Source organism: Myotis yumanensis, unplaced genomic scaffold (assembly GCF_028538775.1).
Source record: "Myotis yumanensis isolate MYYU_CA2020_CCGP unplaced genomic scaffold, mMyoYum1.0.hap1 SCAF_5, whole genome shotgun sequence".
Classification (NCBI taxonomy): Eukaryota; Metazoa; Chordata; class Mammalia; order Chiroptera; family Vespertilionidae; genus Myotis; species Myotis yumanensis.
The window spans coordinates 78,121,160-78,138,293 of NW_027223756.1; positions in this window are offsets into that span (position 1 = coordinate 78,121,160).

The following is a 17,134-nucleotide window of genomic DNA, read 5'->3' on the forward strand; positions in this document are numbered from 1 at the left end:
CTCCCTGGTCACTGCTGTCAGTCTCCACTTAGAGTCATGCTTGGCACACAGTAAGTGCAATGAATTTTTACTGAGGGAATGAGTGACTAATAGCTCCCTTAGGGTTTGGGGGGTGAGGGGGTATCAAGAGCAGTAAAATCACATGGTTCCAGGTCACCTAGCCAGGTTATGGCAGGCCAGGGACTGAACCCAGAGCTGGACAGCTGAGGCCCCAGCTCCGCCAGACCGATCAGGGAGTCCCCGTGCCCGAATGGTGGCCACCTGTTTCCCCTGCCTGTGATTAATGGCCAAGCAGCCCCATCCATCACTTGCCAGCCAGCGCCTGGCTCTGCCCGGGAGGCCGTGGGGCCCAGCACTCATTTGTAAGCAGGCGGCCAGGCTCGTCTCAGATGGCTGGTGACACGAGACAGATCCCTGCTCCGATGTGGCCCCAGCTGTGGCCCTGAGAGCCCCAGGGGGAGGAAAGGCCAGCATGTGGGCCCAAGGGGCTGGGGATGGGTGGGGTCTGAGGGATGTGGAATGACAGCCACCCAGACAGTAAGATCTTCGGAAGCCCCGATTCTCCCCCAATTTATTACATAATCAAACTGTCCCTTCTTGGTTGCAGTGTTCCACTCTACCTTTCCCTCCCCTGCTGTGTTCTACTCTTTCTACCCCCCCCCCCCCAAAAAAAAAAACCTCTCCTTGGTGCTCTTCTCCTGAGCCTCAGTTTGGGCATCCCCCTGGCCCGCTGGCCTCTCTCCTTGCCTTCCCCCATTCCCACTCCCAGCAAAACCTTCTAGGCCTCAGCTCAGGGACATGACTGACCAGTGCCGCCCTCCTGCCCGGAGTGTGTGCCTTGAAGCCTCAGGAAGGAGGAGGACAGGCTCCCGGTCCACTTGGTGCACGCACAGCTGGGGAGGCAGGCGTTGATCTGACTGCCACTCCAATGTGGCTCCCAGCCAGGGGGATCCTGCCCCCAGCAGGCATTTTGCAACAGCTGGGGGCATCTGTTGTCACATGGAGGCAGCGCTCCTGGCATCCAGTGGGTGGGGGTCAGGGATGCTGCCTGGCACCCCACAGTGCCCAGGACGGTCCCCAACAGAGTGACCCGGCCCATTGAGAACAAGGGGGGACCGTGATGCCTTAATAAGAGCCAAGTGACAAACTGGGAGAAGAGAGTGAGGAGTTCCCTTCCAGGAGAGTTTGTAACAAGGAACCTGACCTGGCCTAGAGGGTCGGAGGGTCGGAGGTCCCTACTGGAGGGCGTCCCCTAAGATAAATGGAGAAAAATGCAGGTTCAAAGGCCCTGAGGAGGGGGCAAAGCTGCTGGGACTGGGGATGACGAGGAAGCTGGAGGGGAGGGGGCCAGAGGGAGAGAAGATGGGGAGTGAGAGGGGGCAGAGCACCAGTGCCTGGGTTCTGCTTTCACCCAGAAGGCTTGTGAGTATCAGAAGAGAGAGCGAGCAGGGGCCAGGGTGGCCTTATGGCTTTCATGGGTCCCTTCCTCTGCAAAAATTATTAAGACAGCCCTAACCAGTTTGGCTCAGTGGATAGAGTGTCGGCCTGAAGACTGAAGGGTCCCAGGTTCAATTCCGGTCAAGGGCATGTACCTTGGTTGCCGGCACATCCCCAGTACAGGGTGTGTAGGAGGCAGCTGATCGATGTTTCTCATCGATGTTTCTAACTCTCTATCCCTCTCCCTTCCTCTCTGTAAAAAATTAATAAAATATATTTTAAAAAATTATTAAGACATTTCGCCATGGTGTTGGTACACAGACAGATATCAGCTGGGCTGGATGTATGACAATCTACTTGTGATTATTATATTCATTGTTTTCTTCTGATTTTTAAAAATCCTCACCCAAGGATATGCTTTTATTTTTTATTTATTTATTTTTAAATATATTTTATTGATTTTTTGCAGAGAGGAAGGGAGAGAGATAGAGAGTTAGAAACATCGATGGGAGAGAAACATCGATCAGCTGCCTCCTGCACACCTCCCACTGGGGATGTGCCCACAACCCAGGTACATGCCCTTGACCGGAATCGAACCTGGGACCTTTCAGTCCGCAGGCCGACGCTCTATCCACTGAGCCAAACCGGTTTCGGCAGGATATGCTTTTATTAATTTTAGAGAGAGGAAGGGAGAGGGAGAAAGAGAGATAGAGAGACACTGATGTCAGAGAAAAACCTTGATGGGTTGCCTTCTGTACGCACCCTGACCGAACCCGCAACCTTTTGGTGGATGGGATGATGCTCCAATCAACTGAGCCACCTGGTCAGGACTTCCAATTTTAAAGGAAATTAAAACATGTTATAGGCTCCTAAAAGTACCATGGGGTCTGGGCATTGTGCCCAGTGGATACCTTAGCCCTGGTAGGAAAAGCCTCAGAGAGCAGAGAGGAAGCGGGGCAGGTGGAGACGGGGTGCAGGCTGGGCGAGGGTGGGGATGGGCAGGGAGGGAAAGGACCCCATACAAGACACAAGGAGATCCAGCAGGGAGGTGTTCAGCATGGACAGCGAGATGGAGGGCAGAGCCATTGTGAGAGGGAGCTGGCCCGGGAGGCGGTGTCTGGGGCGGCTTGCTAGTTCCGTTTTGGATAAGCTGAGTTCAAGGACCCTGTGAGACGCCCACAAAAATGTCAAGGAGGAGACACATAGACACATTGGACTTCATTGAAATGAAGAACATGTGTGCATCAAAGGACACCATTATGAGAATGAAATGACAACTCAGAATGGGAGAAAATGGTTGCAAACCCTGTATTTGAGCAGAATCCATTATCTTCCATTCTGAATATAAAGAAATAGAAAGGACTGGTAGAGTGTCGACCTATGAACCAGGAGTTCATGGTTCCATTCCCAGTCAGGGCACATGCCCAGATTGCAGGTTTGATCCCCAGTGTGGGGTGTGCAGGAGGAAGTCGATCAATGATTCTCTCTCATCCTTGATGTTTCTATCTCTCTCCCTCTCCCTTCCTGTCTCTAAAATCAGTTGGGGGCGACCAGGCTGGCAGGGGAGCAGTTAGGCATGGATCAGGCTGGCAGGGGAGTGGTTAGGGGGTGATCAGGCTGGCAGGCAGAAGCACTTAGGGGCAATCAGGCAGGCAGGCAGGCAGGCAGGCGAGCGATTGTGAGCCAGCAGTCCTGGATTGTGAGAGGGATGTCCAACTGCTGGTTTAGGGATCAGGCCTAAACCAGCAGTTGGACATCCCCCAAGGGATCCCAGATTGGAGAGGGTGCAGGCTGGGCAGAGGGAACCCCCCCCCCAGTGCACAAATTTTGTGCACTGGGCCTCTAGTGTATATATAAAGACTGGGCAAAGGCCTTGAACAGACAGTTCTCCAAAAAAGACATGCTTTTGGCCAAGACGCTCAACATCACTGATTATTAGGGAGATGCACGTCAAAGTCACAGTGAGATGCCACTTCACATGCATGAGGGTGGTTATAATGAAAAATAACTTTTTGTTGTTGTTAATCCTCACCTGTGGATATTTTTCCCATTGATTTTTAGAGAGAGTGGAAGGGAGGGGGAGAGACAGAGAGAAACATTGATGTGAGAGAGACACATTGACTGGTTGCCTCCCACAGCCCCCACCCCCGTCAGGGCCAGGGATCGAGCCTGCAATAGAGGTACCTGCTCTTTTTTTGTTTTTTTAAATATATATTTTATTGATTTTTTTACAGAGAGGAAGGGAGAGAGATAGAGAGTTAGAAACATCGATGAGAGAGAAACATCGATCAGCTGCCTCCTGCACAACCCCTACTGGGGATGTGCCCGCAACCAAGGTACATGCCCTTGACCGGAATTGAACCTGGGACCCTGCAATCCGCAGGCCGACGCTCTATCCGCTGAGCCAAACCGGTTACAGCAAACCTGCTCTTGACTGGAATTGAACCTGAGACACTTCGGCCTGCGGGCCAGTGCTCTAACCACTGAGTCAAAGCAGCCGGGACAGATTTTGTGGAGAAACTGGAGCCCTTGTGCACTGCTGGTGGGAATGAAAAATAGGGCAGCTGCTCAGGGAAATGCAATGGCGGTTCTCTAAAAAGTTGAACATAGAGTTACCACATGACCCAGCAATTCCACTCCCAGGTGTATCCCACAAAGAACTGAAAGCAGGAATCCAAACAGGGATTTGTATACCAATGTTGGTAGCAGCGTTATTCACAACAGCCAAAAGCGGAAACAGGAGTCCATCGACGGATGCATGGATAAACGCAATTTACCACCTTCACCGCTTCTCAGTGCACAGCTCAGTGACATGAAGTACATTCATATTGGTGTACAATCATCCCCACTATCCGTCTCCAGAACTCTTGCATCTTCCCAGACGCCGTCCCCATTAAACACTAACCCCCAACCTCTTCCTCTAGCGTCTGGCTCCCACCATCTACTTCCTGTCTCTGTGGCTTTGACTCCTCCAGGGACCTCCTAGGCGTGGAATTCACACAGTATTTGTCCTTTTGTGACTGGCTTACTTCATTCATTCAACACTCCAAAAAGAAGCCCTGTCCCCATGAGCAGCCCTAATAGTCACTCCCGTCCCTCTCCCCAAACCCCTGGCAACTATGAATCCACTTTTTGTCTAGATTTGCCTGTTCTGGACATTTCACATAAATGGAACCACACACTATATTGCTTTTTTTGTCTGGCTTCTCTCACTGAGAAGGTTCATCCACATGGTAGTGAGTGTCAGTGCTTCACTCCGTTTAATGGCTGCATTTTATATATATATATCCATCCTCCACATCACATTTTATTTATCCATTCCTCAGCCGATGGATACTTGGGTTGTTTCCACCTTATTTGTGTACAAGTGTCCATGTGCACATAGGTTTCTATTTCTCTTGGGTGGATACGTAAGAGTGGAATTGCTAGGTCAGACGGGAACTTTGTTTCAGCTTCTGAGGAACTGCCGGTTGTTTTCCACAGCGGCTGCATCATCATGCTTCATTCCCACCAGCAATGCCCGGGGTTTCCAATGTTTCCAAGTCCTCCCAGCACTAGTTATTAGCCTCCTTCAACCTTCAACCCCAGGCAAACCCCTCACTGGTCTCTCTGGAGCCCGGCCCTGCAGTGGGGAGAGCAGCTCCCCGGTTCCCACAGTCCTCGCGTGTTTTGTCTTTCATAAAACCCAGGAAAGAAAAACAGACACACAGCAATAATGACGACGCTGGTGGCAGGGGTCTCCGACGTGCTGGGAGCTGTTCTAAATCTTCTTCACACGCTCATTCATTCACTGGTGACCCATTTCACCGATGGGCGCAGCAGAGGCTCAGAGAGAAGATGGCCTGGCTGGAAGGGGCTGGGCACCCAAGTCTCTGAGCCTTGTCACCTCCACGCAGGGCCCTGCTTGACAATGAATGTGTTTTATTTTTGTGTTTCTTCTTCTCTTGGGAGCTTTCAGCTGTGCCCTGGGGAACCTGGCATTGGCAGGGCCAGGAGCTGCTGCTGGAGTGTTGAAAGGCCTTTGAAAGGTGTTCTCGGCATTTCCGGGATGCTGCGCAGTAATTAAGTATGGTGATTAGGAGAGCACCTTCAGTGGGCGTGTCTCTGGGGACCCTTGGGGAACGTTTGGGAACTGTACGGAGCAGGGAGGTGTGGCTCCCTGAGACACCCAAGGGCCAAGGGCCTGCAGCAGCTCTGCAACTGGTGGGCTGTGTGGCTCTATACACGTGTCTGTGAGTCTCTGGGCCTCTGCTGGGTGGGATTAGTGTCCTTATAAGAAGAGAAGCAGCCCGGCCGGGCGTGGCTCAGTGGTCGAGTATTGACCTATGAACCAGGAGGTCACGGTTAGATTCCCGGGCAGGGCATATGCTCAGATTGCTCAGGGTGGGGCTTGCAGTTGGCAGCTGATCAATGATTCTCTCTCGTCATGGATGTTTCTATCTCTCTCTCCCTCTCCCTTCCTCTCTGAAATCAATAAAAAAAATATTTTTTTTTAAAGAGAGGAGGCCAGAGCTCTCTCTCCACTATGTGAGGACAGAGCGAGAAGCAACCATCTGCAGGCCAGAAAGAGGGCCCTCACATATTCAAGGTTCTGACCCTGCAGTCACTTTGGTCTTAGAATTCCAGTCTCCAGAACCGAGAGAAAATGAATTTTGGTTGTTTAAGCCACCCAGTCTATGGCATTTAGTTAGGCAGCCTGAGCAGACTAAGACAAGGAGTTATGTAATTCAATCCCCAGAATAGCCCCAGTAGGAAGCTGCTGTAGCCAAGGAGACCCAGAGGCCCAGAGAGGGCAAGACATTCTCCCAGGATCACACAGACATGAGATTCAGACTCAAGCCTGGCTAGTTCTCAGTTCCCCATGTATTTCCCAAACCTTCCCTGGACACCATTCCCCGCCCGCCCCCGCCCCACTGCAAACCACTCCAGGGAGGCAGTTTAGGTTCATTGCTTTTTTCATTTGTCTTTATTGTTGAAAGTATTACAGATAGCTCCTTTTTTTCCAACAGTGACCCTCCCCCCCTCCAGGTTCATTGTTAATAGAGAGATGTGAGTTCAAATTCTTACTCTGGCATTCTACTTTCTGAGTGATGTGAGCAAGGTACAGTCTATGTCTGAGCCTCAGTTTCCTCATCTGCAAAACAGGAGTCCTAACAGTTCCAAAAGTTGTGAGGGTGGAAAAAAATTAGGCATGACAGCCCCTTATCTGGGGCTTAGCACAGAGTAAGAATACTTGAGCAGGAGTGCTCTCTGACCCTCCGTTTCCTCTTCTATAAAGTGGGCATAATGTTGGTACCTACTTGTGCAAAGTGCTTGAGTCAAAGACTTGAGTGGATGGCAGTAAAGAGCTCAGAACAGGGTCTGAAGCCAGTAAGCACTTGATATATATATTAATTTTTTTTAATGGTCATAAGGCCTGGCAGGTGTGGCTCAGTTGGTTGGGCGTCACCCTATGCACCCAGGGGTTGCCGGTTAGATTTCCTGGGGCACATGTTCGGATTGTGGGCTTGATCCCGATGCTCATAAAAACAAACATGCCCACCAACCCAGAGACACACCCACCAGGAGCCCGCTGCCCAAGGATGAGTGGCTGCTTTCTCCTCAGACTGGGCTGTCCAGCCTGGTCCCAGAGGAGCACACAGGGCTATTTGCATTTAAATGTAAATTAATTCAAATGAAAAAAACCGAGTTCCTTAGTTGCCCTGGCACACACATCTCAAGGGCTCAGTGGCCACAAGCGTCTGGCTTGTCGACAAACCCAAACTAGAGTAGTGCCATCTTGGCAGAAAGTGCTGGTGGGCAGCGCCGCGTAGAGAACAGCCCCTAAGTCAGGCCGTGCAGGGAGCTCGGTCTCCCCTGCCCACGGGTGCGGTTCCATGACTGTCCACACGGGGGCAGTACGTCCCAGGATCCAGCGACTTGGGCACAAGCTGAGCTAAGGGTACCGCATCCCTCAGCTTGCAGGTCCCCGAAAAGCACCCAGTGAGAGTCAGGCACTGTGCTGGACACCGCGCAGCCCCGGGATATTCTAGTCCAGGGTCCCCCCTCTTCACCTGGACATCGGGGCGGGTCACTCTGTAGGGGGACATCCTGGGCACTGTCGGGGTGTTGAGCAGCACCCCAGGGCTTCACCCATTCAATTCCAGGAGCACCCACAGTAGTGACAACCAGAAATGTCACCAACATTACTGTCTTTTGTAGGGCATAATCACACTCAGGTGAGAATCACCATTGATTAGTGGAATAATAAATGATAATAATAATTATTATTATGATAACAAGAAAAAACACTCCTGGACGTGTTTACTGCGCACTAGGTCTTGTTTTAAGCATTTTGCATAAATCAAACCCTCTGAGGTAGGTACCTGTTACACAGTATCTCTGTTTTACAAAAAAGGAAACGGAGGAAGGTTGAATCACTGCCTCAAGGTTGCAGCTCGACATCATGGAGCTGGGATTTGAACCCAGAAATTGTGGGTGCAGAGTCTGGGCTACTACTGACCAGCCCACTTCTCACCATTCCCGCAGCCTCCACCCATCCTCTACTGTCTGGGCCAGCACAATCCTCTCTGCCCTGGTCCTTCAGCTCCCATCCTCGCCCTACCACCACAGCCTGTTCTCCCAGCGGCAGCCATCAGAGGGCGCCTGGGAGCCCTCCATGGCTCTCATCTGTCTTAGAGGAAAAGCCCCAGCCCTCCGGGTCCCCCTATAAGTTCCTGCACCATCTGCACTCCTGCCCTCACTTCCTCCCTTCCTCCCCCTCGCTCACTCTGCTCCAGCTACACGCATTCCCCCAACACACCGGGCTCTGTCCTGCCCCAGGACATTTGCATGGGCTGTGTCCTCTGTCTGGATTGCTCTTCTTGTAGATATATCAAATGCTTTGCTCACTTCCCTTTCTAATTCTTGTATCTAAAATTCCACCCCTTCCCAAGCCCCCTACTCTGCGTTATTTCCTTCTCTTTAGCATTACTCCTATCTAATATTCTATATATTTAAGCTATTTATATTTGTTTGTTATCTGTCTGCCCCCACTTAGAATGCCAGCTCCATGAAGGCAGAAATTTTTGTCTGATTTTTCATTGCTCTGTCCCCAGTGCCTAGAACCGTGCCTGACACACAGCAGGTGCTTGACAAATTTTTGTTGAATAAAAAACCGGCTTGCCCTGGCTGGTTTGGCTCAGTGGATAGAGCGTCAGCCTGTGGACCGAAGGGTCCCAGGTTTGATTCCAGTCAAGGGCATATGACCAGATTGCAGGCTCGATCCCCAGTGTGGGGCATGCAGAAGGCAGCCGATCAATGACTCTCTCTCATCACTGATGTTTCGATCTCTCTCTCTCCCTCTCCCTTCCTCTCTGAAATCAATAAAAACGCCACAAAAAACTCGGGCTCTATTATGTCCATTCAGCTCATTATAATGATAAACCAGAGCATTTATTGAGTACGTATGTGTGCCAAGCTATGAGGGAATTTTTTTTATCACTTACTTATTTTTTGAGATATAGTTCACATACCAAATTTACACAAATTTATTTTAAAGTGTACAAGGGTTTTTAATATATTTAAGATGCTGTGTTGCCAGTACCACTAATTACAGCATGTTCCATCACCCCAAAAAGAAACCCTGCCCCAGTTAGCAGTCACTCACCATCCCCTCCCCAAACTCCTGGCAACCACTAACCCACTTCCTGTCCCTGTGGATTTGCCTGTTCTGGACGTTTCATGTAAATGGAATCACACGCTGTGAAGCTTTTGCATCTGGCTTCTCTCACTGAGCATCATGTTTTCAAAGTTCATCCACGATGGAGCGTATGTCAGTGCTTCCCTGCTTCTCACCGCTGCCTAGTATTCCTGTGTGTTCTGGGTTTCACGCAGACAGACACATTGTGTTTATTCACCCACCAGCGGGCGCTGGGGTTGTTCCCGCCTTTTGGCTGTTATGAATGACATCGCTGTGAACATTCATGTGCACGGTTTTTGTTTGAACACCTGTTTTCTCCATGTCCTTGCCAACACTTGTTATTATCTTCCTTTTTAAAAATTGTTTTATTTATTTATTTTATTGGTTTCAGAGAGAGGAAGGAAGAGAGAGAGAGAGAAAGAGAAAAACATCAATGATGAGAGTGAATCATTGATCGTCTGCCTCCTGCACACCCCCTACCGGGGGTCAAGCCCACAACCTGGGCAAGGGCCCTGACTGGGAATAGAACCATGACCTGGTTCATGGGTGGATGTTCAACCACTGAGCCACACTGCTTGGGCTATTTATCTTTTTTATTCTAGTCATCCTAGTGGCTGTTGAATGCTATCTCACTGTGGTTCTCATTTGCATTTTCCTGGGTATCTACTATGTGCAGAGAACCTTTTCATGTGTTTATTGATACTTGGAAATTTTTAAAAATTTTTTATTGATTAAGGTATTACAACTGTGTCTTTATCCCCCCATGGTCCCCTCATCCCCCCAGTTCTGCCCTCACCCCCTGTTGTCTGTGTCCATCGCTTATGCTTTTATGCATGCATACAAGTCCTTTGGTTGATCTGTCCCCCTTACCCCCACCCTCCCCTACCTTCCCTTTGAGGTTTGAGCATCTGATCGATGCTTCTCTGGCTCTAGATCTGTTTTTGTTCATTGGTTTATGTTATTCATTATAATCCACAAATGAGTGAATACTTGAACATTTTTATCGTTACCCCAACAGTTGCAGAAACAGGGGCTCAGAGAGGGATAGCCACTTCCTGCAAGTCACACAGCTGGGCTGGAGGGGCAACTGTGTGAGGTATGAGAACCAGAGAGTCTACTAGCTGCTCAAAATGAGACTGCCCGGATCATCTGTGTGCAAATCTTTGTATGGATGTATATTTTCTTTTCTGTTGGGTAAATGCCTAGAATGAAATGGCTAGATCCAATGGGAGGTATGTGTTTAACCTTTTGAAAACCTGCCACATGGCTTTCCACAGTGGCTGCACCGTTTTGCATTCCCACCAGCTGGGGATAAGGGTTCCACTTGCCCCCTATTTTTGCCAGCACTTAGTATAGTCAGACTTTTTCATTCTGGTCTAACTGTATCTCACTGTGCTTTTAATTCGCTTTTTCCTAAGTGCTTCTTGGTCATCTGTATGTTTTTTTTTTTTTTTGGTAAAGAGTAAAAGCCAATGTTTATGGAGCTGTGCAACAAACATTCATGAGTGCCTACTAAAGACCAGGCCCAGGTGGGTACTGAGAACAAACCATGACCCAGACAGACCCAGACCCCCTCAGTCTTCTTGGATTAGACCATCTTTGAGAAACTAAAAATAAAAGGAAGCAAATGATGCCGAAACCGGTTTGGCTCAGTGGATTGAGCGTCGGCCTGCGGACTGAAAGGTCCCAGGTTCGATTCCGGTCAAGGGCATGTACCTGGGTTGCGGGCACATCCCCACTAGGAGATGTGCAGGAGGCAGCTGATCGATGTTCCTCTCTCATCGATGTTTCTAACTCTCTATCTCTCTCCCTTCCTCTCTGTAGAAAATCAATAAAATATAAAAAAAAAAAAAAAAAAGGAAACAAATGAATCTCCTCTCTGATTGCAGGCTGGGGACAGTGCTGGGGGCCTGAGGCAGGATCAGGTGTGAGCCCCCTTTCCAGTTCCCCTAACACTATGTCCACGAGATACCACTAATTTTCTTTTTTTATTGATTTCAGAGAGGAAGGGAGAGGGAGAGAGAGATAGAAACATCAATGATGAGAGAGAATCATGGGTCAGCTGCCTCCTGCACGCCCCCGACTGGGGATCGAGCCTGCAACCTGGGCATGAGCCCTGACCGGGAATCGAACGGTGACCTCCTGGTTCATAGGTCAATGCTCAACCACTGAGCCACATCGGCTGGGCTCACCGATTTTCTTTACAGGGGAAGGCGGGCGGCGAGCACTCCATTTCAGCCATGAGGCATGGAGAAGGGTAGGGACTTAAGAGCTGTGGAATCTGCCACCTGACTCCAGGGCTGGCACTTTGACCCCAGGTGCCCCTCTGTCCTGTCTGCCTCGAGCCTGGGTCCTATTCACCTTTGCTCTCAGCTCCGTGCCAGGAAAAGGTGTTGTTCCATGGCTCCTGGAGCCCCTCATAAAATCAAATTCCTCAAGGCATGGAGGCCAATGTCCTAGGGAAGCGGAGAAGAGGCCCAGGGAGCCAGGAGGGCAGGCCTCCCAGACATCAAGGTGTGGCGGCTGTGGGTGGACTTTGTCTCTCTGTGCCCGTGGGTGGGGAAGGCAGAGTCAGCATTTAGCAAGTGGCTGGGCCCCGGGGCTAGTTCACCACCTGCCTTGGGCCTCGGTTTCCCTGTCTTACTCACTGGGGGCCTGCCCAGTGCCTGCCCAGCTCCTGGCTCATAGTAGGCACTTAGCGAATGGATGAGAGTGACAAGACACCTCATGCTGGCACGCTCCCAGCTGCTCCCCTCACTTCCTCCCCCAATGCCCAAGGTAGAGCTGCTGCCAAAAAGGGGTATCACAGATGACATTTAATAAATAAATAACGTGGAGAAATAAGTGAACCCCTAACTCTTCTCCCATGTGATTTGTTTTCCTGCCCTTAACTCCAGTCCCAACACTACCTGCCCCCATCTCAGTGCCTTTAAAAGTACCACCTCCTTATAGTTATGGACAGGTATGTTAGGGAACCATAAATTTAATGTATTATGATTTCCCTAAATAATAATAATAAATTGAATCATGTAAAAAAAAATAAAATGAAAGTACCACCGCTTGGCCCTGGCCAGTTTGGCTCACTGGCTAGAGCGTCAACCAGAAGACCGACAGGTCTAGAGTTCGATTCCCCCCGATCAGGGGCACATAATTCAGTTGTGGATTCGATCCCCAGCCCAATAGGCCTGGTCGGGGCTTGTGCGAGAGGCAACCAATTGATGTGTCTCTCTCATGTTGACGTTTCTCTTTCTCTCCCCGCCCCCTTCCACTCTGTCTGCAAATCAATGGGAAAAATATCCTCAGGTGAGGATTGGATATTCCAGTGTCTGGGTTGGCCACAGTTTGTTTATTCCACTCCTCTGTTGGTGGACATTTACTTTGGTTGTTCTCAGTTTGGGGATGTTATCAATAAAGCTGCTATGAATATTTGTCTACAGGTCTTGTGTGGACATGTGCTTTTTAAAAATATATATTTTATTGATTTTTACAGAGAGGAAGGGAGAGGGATAGGGAGTTAGAAACATCGATGAGAGAGAAACATCGATCAGCTGCCTCCTGCACACCCCCTACTGGAGATGTGCCTGCAACCAAGGTACATGCCCTTGACCAGAATCAAACCTGGGACCCTTCAGTCCGCAGGCCGACACTCTATCCACTGAGCCAAACCAGTTAGGGATGGACATGTGCTTTTATTTCTCTTGGATTCATGTGTTAGTTATCCATTTCTGTGTAACAAATCATGCCTAAACATGGTGCCTTAAAACAGTCAGCATTCATTATCTGACAGTTTCTCAGGATCAGGAATTGGGGAGCGACTTAGCTGGATGGCTCTGGATTGGGGTCTCTCATGAGGCTGCAATCAAGCTGTTGGACGAGCTGCCTCATCTGAAGGCTCCTCCAGGGCAGGAGGGGGAGCTATTACGGCTCCCTCACATGGCTGTTGGCAGGAGGTCTCAGTTCTACTACATATGGCTCTCCAGGAGGATAGTCTAGACTTCTGTAAAGACGCTATAAGAGCAAGCAAGAAGGAGCCCAAGATGTAAGCAAAGACATTTCATAACCAAATCTCTGAAGTCACGTCTGCCATATTCTATTTGTCAAAAGCGTAACACTAAATTCAAACTATGTCCTGGACAGGAGGCGAATTCATGAATGTCAGGCAGTGGGCTCACTGGGGGCCATCCTAGAGGTTATCTACCATCGTCTCCTAGTTTTTAAATATGTATTTAAGCAAACATTAAGCTTCCTTTGTGTACTTCACAAGAACTGTCTCCTTGGCTACTTATAATAGCTCTCTGCAAACAAAAACAAAAACAAAAACTGATATTATGATCACATGATCTCACTTATATGTGGAATCTAATGAACAAAATAAACTGTCGAACAAAATAGGTCCAGAGGCATGGATGCATGAATCAGACTGACAGATCTCAGAGGGGAGGGGGTGGGGGGGGACAGAAAGAGATTAACTAAAGAATTTATATACATACTAGAGGCCCGGTGCACAAAATTCGTGCACGCAGGTGGGTCCCTCAGCCCAGCCTGTGCCCTGTTGCAGTCCAGGAGCCCTTGGGGGATGTCCAACTGATGGCTTAGGCCACAGGGAGCGGGCCTAAGCTGGCAGTCAGACACCCTTAGTGCTGCCGCTGCCACAGAGGCTCAGGGCTTCTGGCTGAGTGGTGCTTCCCCTGTGGGAGTGCACTGACCACCAGGGGCAGCTCCTGCATTGAGCTTCTGCCCCCTGGTGGTCAGTGAGCATCATAGCAACTGGTCGTTCCACTGTTCAGTCAATTTGCATATTAGCCTTTTATTATATAGAATATGCATAGCCCATGGACACAGACAATAGTGGGGTGAAGGTCTGAGGTGGGGCAGGGCCTGGGTGGAGGGGGCAAATGGGGGACATCTGTAATACTGTCAACACATATATATATTTTAAAACTAATATTATGCCTACTTTGTAGATGGGGAAACAGACTCATGGAAGTTAAGTCACACCAAAGTTGGCAGCAAAAACAAGATTCAATTCTGAGCTTTAAGTCCTGTATGAGGTGGAGACTGACTACAGCAAAGAGCAGGAGCAAATAAGGGAAGAAGGGAAGAAAGTGCAGTTGTTATTTTTTACTAGGGGCCCAGTGCATGAATTCATGCACTTTGAAAGGAACTGTGGGCCATGAGGCTGCAGTGAACAGGTGAGCATAGGGGCGGGTCTTGGCCCATCCTCCGTGCCCCTGCCTGGCCCCTCCTGCCACGGCCCCCGGTCTCCTGAATGCTGGCAGCCCTGCTCCCACCACCACCGCTCCCATGCCGGCCACACTCTGTACCCGCTAACAACGCGGAGCAATTGGGGCTGGTGCTAGCAGCAGGTGAGAGCAGCGGCTCCAGCGCCGGTAACGGGTGCGAGAGGTGGCTGCCAGTCCTGATCGCCCCTCAGGAGCAGGGGGAGGTGGAGAAGCCCTGAGGGGTGATCGGGGCCTGCAGCCACTGATGGTGCCGAGCAATCGGGGCTGGTGCAGGGTGCTGGCAGCGGGTGCAAGCAGCTGTTCTGGCGCCAGCCACGGGTGCGAGCAGGGCTGGTGCCTGCAGCAGGTGCGAGCGCCGGGCAGGACCATGGTGCACAGGAGGAAAGAATTTTCAGTAACCACCAGAGGCTCGCCCCAGTGACAATGACCAGCGCCCCGCCTTGGTCTGGTGCCCCCACTCACCTGCTCCACCAACCCGCCATGGCCGACACCCCCATGTTCCATGCTCTGCTGCCTGCTGCTGACACCTGCCATGTTCCGCGTGTGCCCCCTGGTGGTCAGCACACATCATAGCGACTGGTTGTTCAGTTATTCCACCATTCGGTCTATTTGCATATTGGGGTTTTATATATATAGATTCCCAAGGAAAAGAAGAAGCACCCAGGAGAGCTATTTTCCTTCATTGATTTCACAAACTTTTATCGAGCACCTACTGTATGCCAGGTGGTGTTTCAGGCCCTGGGGAAGCCACAGAGAACAAGATGGACAAAGTTCCCTGGACACATGGAACTCACACACATGGGTGACCGATTCTACTTGTCACTATTCAGTCTAGCACCTGGCACACAGTTCCTGGAGGAGGGGAGAGGCTCAAGGCTTTGTGCTGGACATGGGGGTGGGGGGCCCATGGTGACCAAGGCACACATGATCACTGCCCAACTGGAGGTCACAGTCTGGTGGTAGATATGGATAGCAAACTATGTTTGCAAACAACAAACAACTCATCTCTTCTTTCCTTCAATATTTATTGAGCACCTATTGTGTACCCGGCTGGATTCTAGATAGAGCAGTGATCAAGACAGATACAGATCAGCTATATTATGGAGGGTGGGGTAAATGAGTAAAGAGATAAAGAAAAAGGGTTAGTTTGGTTTGTGAAAGGGCTGAGGTGGGAATCCAATAGGGTGGTAAGTGGGGTGGGGGTCGTGTCAGGAAGACCTGTCCGATCTCCTCCTCCAGACAACGTTTTTCTTGTTTCTCTGGTCATAGGTTCTTTGTTCAAGTGGAGCTTTTGTCTGTTTTATTTGGGGGTGGGGGGACTTGACTCAGGTGGCAAGCCCCCAAGATGAGAGTTTCAAGGAGTTAATCTTTTTACCCTCCCAATCAAATAATAAATGGAGACTTTGACCCTCCTCTTACCCCTTATCTCGAGACAGGAGAGTACAATTGTGTCAAGGTGCAGCTGGGCAAGACCAGGGGGGGAGTGGAGTGGGGAGTCTCTAGGAGTCACCTCCAGCCAGGTCAGGGCTAGAAGAGGTGCCATTGTCAGGGAACTATGGGTAATGGCACCTCAGTTTCCTTGTCTGTGAAGTGGGTTTCCAATACCAGGAACACTTAATATTCCCAGTTTGAGGATGTTATCAATAAAGCTGCTATGAACATTTATAGGTCTTATGTGGATATGTGCTTTTATTTCTCTTGGGTGCATGTATTAGTTATCGATTTCTGTGGAACAAATCACGCCTAAACATGGTGCCTTAAAACAGAAAACATTCATCATCTTACACAGTTTGCTTTTTCCATTATTCAGAAGTTATTGATTGAGTAACTCCAGTGTGTTTGGGCCTCAATCTAGGTCTCTTTCTGTAAGAGGCCAGATAGTAAATATTTTAGTTCTGTTGCAACTACTCAAGTCTGCTGGTGCAGGGTGAAAGCAGCCCGGAGCTCTATATGTAAATAAAGGGGTCTGGTTGCATCCCAAGAATATCAACAGGGTATTAGGGTTTTTTTAAGGGGCTTAGAGCAGTGCTCGGTACACAGTAGGCACTTCATTAACGCTTGTTTTCTGCCTGCAATATATCAGGCACTTCACTAATGCCTGGTTTACAGCAGGCACTCTATAATGTTTTTGCCTTCTGGTATATAGTAGGCATTACATTAATGCTTGCTTCATGCCTAGTTAGATAGTAGGTGCTGCACTCAGGTCTGGCCCATCCCTGGTATACAGCAGATGCTACATGCCTGCTGTGTGCTTGGTATATAGCAGGCACTGCATTAAGGCTTGGTCTATGCCCGCTATACAGTAGGCATTCCATTAAAGCTTGCTGCATACGTGGCATATAGCAGGAACTGTTACATGCCCGGGCCCAGTATACAGGAGGCGTTTCATTAATGTTTGTTCCAAGAATGGATGACTGTAAGGTTCTTTTTGGTTAGGCAATGCCAGGACGCTTCCCGGGAGACCGTTAAGGTTGGGACCCCAATGTTTCCTGTGGGGTTGGGTCCCCAGCGCCGAGACCGCATGGGCGGGGTCCGTGCCTCCTGCTCTCCAGCGGAGCGGGGCCGACCCGGCCGAGCTGAGCCGAGCGCAACCGAGCGTGCCGGCCGAGTCCGCCACATTCCCACAATCCCGGGCGGCCCCGCCTGGCTCCCAGCTGAGCGTCCCCCTTCCCACGTTGGCGCAACCAAACCCGCGGGCGCGTCCGCCTCGCCCCGCCCCACCCCGCCCACCTCGACCGCTAGTCCCGCCCTTTCAGAGGGCGCGCGGGCCGCC